This window comes from Corvus kubaryi, unplaced genomic scaffold, assembly GCF_017639235.1.
Source record: "Corvus kubaryi isolate FWS band 111438036 unplaced genomic scaffold, C.kubaryi_AGA036_p1.0 74, whole genome shotgun sequence".
Classification (NCBI taxonomy): domain Eukaryota; kingdom Metazoa; phylum Chordata; class Aves; order Passeriformes; family Corvidae; genus Corvus; species Corvus kubaryi.
In genome coordinates this window covers 15,287,966-15,296,187 of record NW_024582061.1, presented here as the reverse complement: position 1 = coordinate 15,296,187, position 8,222 = coordinate 15,287,966, and positions in this window count along the sequence as shown.

Genomic DNA, 8,222 nt, shown 5'->3' with positions numbered 1-8,222 from the left:
TGCATGTGGAGTTTATGGCCAGCCCATCACTGTGCCGCAACCCAGCTCTCCTGTCCTTATACCTGTCCATCCCACAGCAGTCTCCTCCCCTTCTGCCTTGCAGCCTCATTTGTTTTGCAGTGATGAAGGATGATGAATGCATATTGATTATCTTGAGCCAGGCTATGGACATCTCCTATCACCACACCCTTTCCCACCCTTGCCCTCATTCTCATCCTTCCCTGCTCCTTGCCAGACAAGGCAGGGTTGCCATAGCAGCTGACAACTTGACTCTCCTACCTCTCAGGAGGACAGGCAGCAGCAGTAAAAAAGATGAGTTGTATGAAGAAACCTATGGCCTGTTTGTGTTCCTGTCTCCTGGGAAAGGCAGCTGGGATGCCTTTGGTAACCTTCTGAGGCTGGTGGTTACCTCAGAGCATCCAGCTGCTGTGCTGGGGGAGAGCTGCTACTGTACTGGGTGTGCATGGTGCTCCTCCACCCACAGCCAGCCTTGTCCAGCTGCTGGATTGGATTTCATGGTGCCCCTTCTGAAAGCTAAACTGTGCTACCACAGCACTGAATACAGAATGGGTCTCCAAGCTGTCAGTGCAGGCATCCTCCACACTGAGTTGTACCTCTTCAGGCATCTCATGTCACTCAGACAGGCTGCTGCACTGCAGGGGAGCACAGGGCAGCAGGTTCCACCCCAGAAGCAGCTGCATTAAAAAGTAAGCTGAATGTCTGCTCTAAGCAGCACCATTTAGGGAATGCACTCGATTGGTAGCAGTGAGAGACCTGTTTGTACAAGAGCTGTATCTGAAAAGATGACATTCCATTTTGAGGATAATATTTTGTATTTATATGTTTTTAAGCATCTGTTCCTTATGACAAAATTCTAGATCTTTGGCTTTTTCAGGGTGTATCATTCCCACATTTTTACTGTGTGCTTATGTCCTGGTGCACCTTCTCACAAACACTTCTGTGGTTTTATTTGTGTGACTCACGGCCTTCATAAAGGATATTTTCCCTCTCCAAAACCACAGACCTCACAACCTCCCATCCCCAACAAAAAATCCACCAAGATCTTAGCTCTGCTTGTGGGGCAAACCACACCCCACAGACATAGAATTAGATTTGAAAGAAAGCAGTAGGAGAAGAAAATAAGTGGGGTCTACTGACAGTGACAGGAGGGGAAAATGGAAAAAGAGTTTGGAAGAAGGAAAGTCATGAGAAGCAGAGGGAGGTGAGGCATGCAAGCGTGATGGGTTCTTTGTTTAAATGGAAAGTGCAGTAATGTCTCCATATTTTGGTTGCTTTTGAGAGAACCTGATTGGGATTTATTAGAAAATAAAAATGCCCTAATTGAAAGCGAGAAGAGACAATTTGTATTAATAATGGTAGAAATCATCAAATAATGGAATTGTTTAAAATCTATTCGTTTGTTCCATGCAGTGAGAGGAACGGGTTGATTATCTCACAATAGAAAATATTAAAAGGAGAGCCCAGTCTGCTGGTCCTCTATGCAGATTAGAGATACAATTTATTGAAGCAATTTATTTTCTGTTGGGAGGAGGGGGAAAAAATGGAAAAATATGATAAGAGCTGCAATCAAGCCTTGGATTCTTAATTTGAAGACCTACCTCTTATCTGCCTTCTTTCAATCATTAGGAAAAAAATTACTCATTCCTTCATTGGGTTTAAAGCTGCAGGAGCAGAGAGGGTGGCTGGGGAAAAAAAACAAGATCTCATGAGGGGGCCTGTTATTCACCTCTTGAGTTTTATGTTATTGACAGCAGTTGCTTCAAATCCAAGGCAAATCAACCTTGGGCTGTCTGGAGCAGCAGCAGGTTGAGCTTAGAGGTCAGCTGCGAGGTGTTGCCTGTCTAATCCTTCCCACGGACTAAAGGAACACGTTGCTAGAGATTAATTCAGAGCTGCTTCATTCATTCATTCTGTCTGTCTCTGTGCTACACTGGCCCTTACAAACCAGAGTGAAGGAGTGACAAATTACTTCAGTTTTCACAGTTACAGTCCCTTCCAATCAGTGGGAATTCAAGTGCCTGAATAGGAATTAGGCACTCACAGAATCACAGAATATGCTCATTCTGAACATCAAGTCCAGCTCCTGGCCTTGCACAGGACCATCCCCACGAGTCACATCATGTATCTGAGAGCATTGCCCGAATGCTTCTTGAACTCTGTCAGGCTGGTGCTGTGACCACTGCCCTGGGGAGCTGTTCCAGTGCCCAACCACCCTCTGGGGGAAGAACCTTGGGAGAGGAAAATTTTTGGTCTGTCCAAGGGGACTTGAGCATATCCATATGCAGAAGTAGTAGTTCCAGAATTTTTGTAATCCCAGGGATTTTTCTGCTTGGTGCCTGAACACCATGTTGATAGGAGACATTGCAAATACTATCTCATGCTCCTAAGATAAATAGCTGGATTCCTTCTTTAAAAACAGTAGACAGGGTAAAATGAAGACATTGAATTGCAATTTCAAATATTTTAAGAAAGCTATCTGAGGGTGCAAGATGAATTTAGTACAGCAAAGACCATGGCTAAGAGTCTTGTCTATAAAGATCCATTACATCCTGTAGAGAGGATGAAAGCCATTAGAGAAGGTATAAAGATAAAAACTAGAGGAGCAGGTTTAAAGCAGGGGAGCCAAAACTAAATGCACCCTGCTAAGACAGTCATGCTGGGTGAGAGTTTGTGGTGTGGATCAGAGGTGGAATCTTAGACCCAGCCTGAGCCAGAAAGTAGGGCTAGGGTTCATGACAAGAGCCAGCCTAGAGCTGCCATGGTATTGGGGCTGGGATGGAGCTGCCAAAGCACCACCTGTTCTGCCAAGGAATTTCTGTATGAGACACTGATTTTTCATGCCTGTGCTTTGCTGTGGAATTATTTCTAAATAATAACACCTTGGAAAGACTTTGTCTGTCTAGGTGCTTATTTCCTGTGTGCTTGGTACCTTAACACACATTCATTTCTTCTCTTCATTTTGCCTCTTTCTTTTACCTCTGATCTACATAGGGACAAGGTGACAATGTCCTCTGCCGACAGGGAGGAAATTTTTATTTCCTCTATTTCTCACTGTGAGAACTCCCTAGTATATCCTATTAAAGTAGGTCTCAGGCAAAAAAAAAGGTCTCCCCATCTTCAGGAAAACCCAATCTTCTTTTCCCACTTCCTAGCATGGCTACAAACTCTTTAACCCCCTGCCCAGCATCTTTCTAAACAGGGGTCACTCAAGCATATTTGTCTATTCTACTACTTGTCTAGGTACAGTGACTGGCAGCTGCTTTGATTCAAACTCAGCCAAATACAACAGTTGAGACCAAGACATTAAAAGGCTAAGGCTTGTCTTGCTGAAAAAGATTATCCCATCATTAATTTATTTAAACTGGGACAATAGGAATGGTAAAAATAACTCACCCATGTTTTTGAGAGCAGACCAGGTTACTGGGGGAGTAGATTGAGCAGCTCTGTCATCTGCAGTTTGTTTTTGCTTTGGGTTCAGTAGTCACACAGCTTCATATCAGTAATGCGCAGATATACTGCGCACGTACAAACCTCTTCCTCATAAACACAGACCTGAATATAACAGTGTAACAGCTGCCCACGTACCCCTGGTGACACTTGCAGTCAGCAACACACCCAGGGCATGGCATTCAGTGGTATTAAAAAGGGTCAGGGCCCTAAGTGCACTAGCGAGCCTTAACTGCTCTGGTCAGTCTTACCCGTGGCTCCCACTCACACACCCTGTGCCCAGGCCCCAGAGGTCTGTTTAAGCTCATGCCAAAAGCACCCACTTCTGGTGCACTGTACCTGTGTGGCTCCTGAATGGATCTGAGATCTGCTTCACCCTCTGTGTTGGAGGTCATTAATAGTTCTTGCTGCTATCACTACACCTGCTTGGGTAGTGTGAGGTCATGGCCCTGCCCATGCTTATGTTACTGTTGGCTCCTGATCCATCCTTTTTCATGGACTGTTGTTCAGCCTGGAGAAGAGAAAGCTCCAGGGAGGCCTTATTGCAGCCTTTCAGTACCGAAGCAGGGATGACAAGAGAGCTGTAGAAGGACTTTTTACCAGGGCATGTAGTGATAGGAGAAGGGGGAATGGTGGTAAATGGAAAGAGGGCAGGTCTTCATCAGATACTAGGAAGAATTCCTCTGCTGTGAGGATGGTGAGGCACTGGAACAGATTACCCAGAGAAAGCTGTGGATGCCCCATCCCTGGCAGTGTTCAAGACCAGGCTGGAAAGGACTCCGAGCAATCCACTCAGGTCTAGTGGGAAATGTCCCTGCCTATGGCAGAGGGGTTGGAATTAGTTGATCTGTAAGGTCCTTTCCCACCCAATTCTGTGCTTCTGTAATTCTATGATCCTGCTTTTGGATGCTCAGCAGCCCAAGCTAGTGGAGGCATGACAGGGGTGGCTTTGACAACTCATTTGCACAGTGCCTCAAAACCAAATCTTGGCAGAGGATTCTGCTGACTCCTGCAATGCAGCCAAGAGGGAATGCCAGCATTTGTATTTCAAACTTTCTCCTTCCTTTGCTCCATTTAGTGCTTCATATCTGTTTCTTGGAGGCAGAAGGAAGGAAGTTTCGCCTTCTGTCCTTTTCTAGGTGTGTGTCTGGGTATTGGTCCATGTGCATTGTGCAGAGAGACACCTTCCTCAAGACACAAAAATCCTTGAAAATGAGTGGAGTGAAAGATGGAAATGACAGATTTGTTGAACAAGGGGGTCGGACCTGAGATGACTGATGTTGTCAGTACTGGGAAGAGCAGTCAGGCTGGGCTGGGGAGACAAAAGGAGGGATAGTAGGGGCTGAGGCTAGGGATCACGGATTGAACAGTCCATGTATCTTAGCTAATGCTCTCTGGCAGAGTAGCAGAGCTAATGGATATTAAAAGTGTCAGCTTCAAGATTTAGCAAAATGGTACGTCTCCTGATGCATCTCATCCTGGCACACAGAGCCCAGAGCAGAGGAAAAATTAGGGCCAACAGGCTGTATGTGCTGAGTACAAGGTTGCCCTTTCCTCTTGTCAGGGACCTTACTCCTGTGACTCCACACCTCATGATGACAACCCTGTGCAGTGCTGCTTGCTAACAGCATGCCTGTTTCTATGTGGGGAGCCATTCTCCAACACCCACACAGATCTGCTCCCCTCCTCTATGCCCAGCGGTGCCTCTCCCTTGAGAGGAACAGAGGCAGACATGTCCATCCCTCAGAGGGAAGGAGGAAGCTTGTGTATGGAGCCATCTTCCCTGGCAGGAGTGGCTGGCTTCTGGCTGGAGCCCTGTTGGGTGTTTCCAGCCTGTTCTGGTGGCAGCACCATACTCGGTCAGGTGTGACTTGCCTCTCTGCTCTGTGGCAGAATTCTGACAAAAAAGACACTGTCATTCCCCAGCCCGTGGAGACCCTCTGTGGAGAGGTGGTGAGAGGAAGGGATTCACCTGCCTTTCCTCACTGAGCAGATGGGAAACCACTGCACATGGGGTACCAAAAGGAAAAAGGGAAAGAAAAGAGCATTCAGGAAGAGGTAGAGCAGTGTAGCCTTCACTAGTTCCATGCACTCCCGTTAATCTGCTCTGCTGTCCCCTTGTATCTGTGGCGGGTCATTTTTGGCACAGCAATGGTGGCAACTGGTGTCTGATTTGGGTGCCAGGATGGAAGGATAATGAAGGGGTAAGTAGGATGCCCCGACCCTTTCCTGCTCATAGGAACACTGGGTTTCACTCCCATTTACCCATACTCCTGCCTCACCCTCCAGAGTCCTGAAGAAACTGAGTTTTGTCCTTCTACTGCTTAGCAGACTCAGCCTGGCCTTACAGAGCTGGTCTCCATCTCCCTCTCAGGTTTTCCTTGGCTGCTTTCTGATTTGATCCATCTTTTCCTCGAGTGGCTGACTGCCACACTGCCAGCACTGGAGATGGAAGACCTTGTTACCCAGCCAGCGGGGAGCATTGCCCCTGGGGCAGACAAGTTGTCAGTGACCCAAGTAATGCAGGTTTTTTGCAGGCTTACTCACATCCGAGGAGCAAACCCTCAGGTCCCTTCCTGGCTTCCTCTGGGCTAGAAAAGAACAATGTGCATAGAAATGTCTCACAGCTTCCTTGTGCTAATACCCACTGTGTCAGAGGTAGTCACCCTAAAACCTCTAAGTTACTAAATAATTGCAACTGACAAATCTTCCTTTATTTAACTCACATCTCTTTCATTTCCAGTCAGGCTCCTCCACACCTGAGCTGCACCCCAAAGTCAGCTGTGTGTGTGACAGAGACCACTGCAATGCCTGAGATCTTCTGATCAAAACCACAGAGAGTAAGGCAGAAACAGAGGTACTATTTGGGCTTCTCCTCAGTCATGCAAACCCTGACACCAGCTTTTGTCTCCTGATGCATAGAGTTCTCAGGCATTTGCCCTATGTGTTCCCCTGTTGCAAAGTCTGAGTCTCACCAGTAGATTTGAGTGGCTGTGAGTTAGTCAGGACACAGGTTTGGGAGGGAGCCCCAGGCCTTCCCTGTCCTCACCCCTTCAGGGCAGCTGCAGAGCTGGGCAGGTAGCACAGTCCACCTGGGACTGTAGCAACACAGACTTGGAGTCCCATGCAAGATGGGAGGGCTCACTCTTGCATCCACCTGTATTTCTCATCTTTTCTTCCTTCTGGGTATTAGAACCCGAACAGGGGAAGCAGGCAAGGGATTAAAGTCTCTGCAACAGTTTCCCAGACAGTGTTGCTAAGTGTTTGTCCCTCGGAAGGCATTTGACCTCCTCCAGGACAGAGGATTTAACAAGATGGACTCTCTTAGGTGCTTTGCAGAGGAGAAGCAGATCCAACAGAGCAAATCCCAGATTCCAGATTACAAAGTGGATTTTCATAAAGGGAATATACCTTGTGGGAAGTGGTGCGTGTATCCCCTCTAAATGCCTACCACCCTCCTCGAGCTCACCTGACTGCAAACTCTTGTAGAAGCCCAGTGCCTGCCCTCCCACAACCCCATCTCTTGGGTACTTTTCCTCCCAGACCCCTGTCCACATCCTACTTATTCTGAAGGCATCCCTCCCTGAAACCATTCCCAGCTCTTTCCCTGGAGCATCCCTCTTCCTGGTTTTCCTCCATGCCCTTTGTTCTTGTCCCATCTGACCCTTGGTCTGTCTCTTCCCAAGTGTCCCTTCCACATACAGCTGACCCACCTTCCCAGAAACTCACTTCCTTGCTCCTCTTCCCTGGGACCAATCCTGCCCTCTCTCTGCTGATGTATTCCCACCTATGAATGATGCTTTGCACATTCCTAAAAGCAGCAGATGAAGAAGCCAACAAGCCTGTGAGACTTGGGTGGTGTCGAGGGGTAAAGTCCCCCTTTCCTCCTGTACAGACAGACATTCCTCCAAAGCCTCAGTGGCTGGGACATGCCCTGAAGGAGCATGGAGAAGGGCTGGAGCAACAAGGAGGTATTGAGAGCATCCCTGATGAAGTGAGGTGCTGAGCTGGTGTGGGTATTCTGGTCACAGCAGCATGCAAAAGCACATTATGGCTTTAGTATGGCGAGTTTAATACACTGAACCCTTCCTCGCTCCAGCTGCCCCTGCCAGGCATCTCTGAAATTCACAGCAACAAGTTTTCAATCTCTGAGCAATTCCCATCTCATAGGAGCAGCCTGTCCGCTCTGAGGACGGGAGATATGCAACAGCTCCCAGGCCTGCCTAGAGGACAGAGGCTTTCCTCTTCTCCTTCTTCCCTCATAGAAGAAACCCCCTGGGTTTGCAGAGGGTTCCCAGCACCTCATGGATTCGCCTGCAGTTCTGGCTGCTCAGGCCAACAAGCCTGGCTCTGAAGGGTGCAAGATAAATGTTGCCATGGGAAAAGAGAAACATTGGCCTTTCCTTGAAAAAAACCACAAACCAGACCAAAACAAAAAGGTATTTCTGTGTGTGATTGCAAAGGACTAAGCAGTGCTGCATGTGGTGCAGAGATGTTTGGGTCAGGTGCAGGGAAACATAGGAGGGCAAGCACTTGGGGGAAGAGATGAGCATAAGGGAGTAGAGCTGTCTGATGAAAGGAGTGCATGGAAATGATACAGATTCTCACCGTTTTGTCCCAAGCATCTTAAAATTTAATAATTTCCTTAAAGCCCCGGCACCTGGAGCCAAGGTAATGAAAAGATAACTTCAATTCTCAGACCAAATATGAAAAGGAATGAGGGAAACAAGATTCTTTCTCTTCTCCAGACAAAC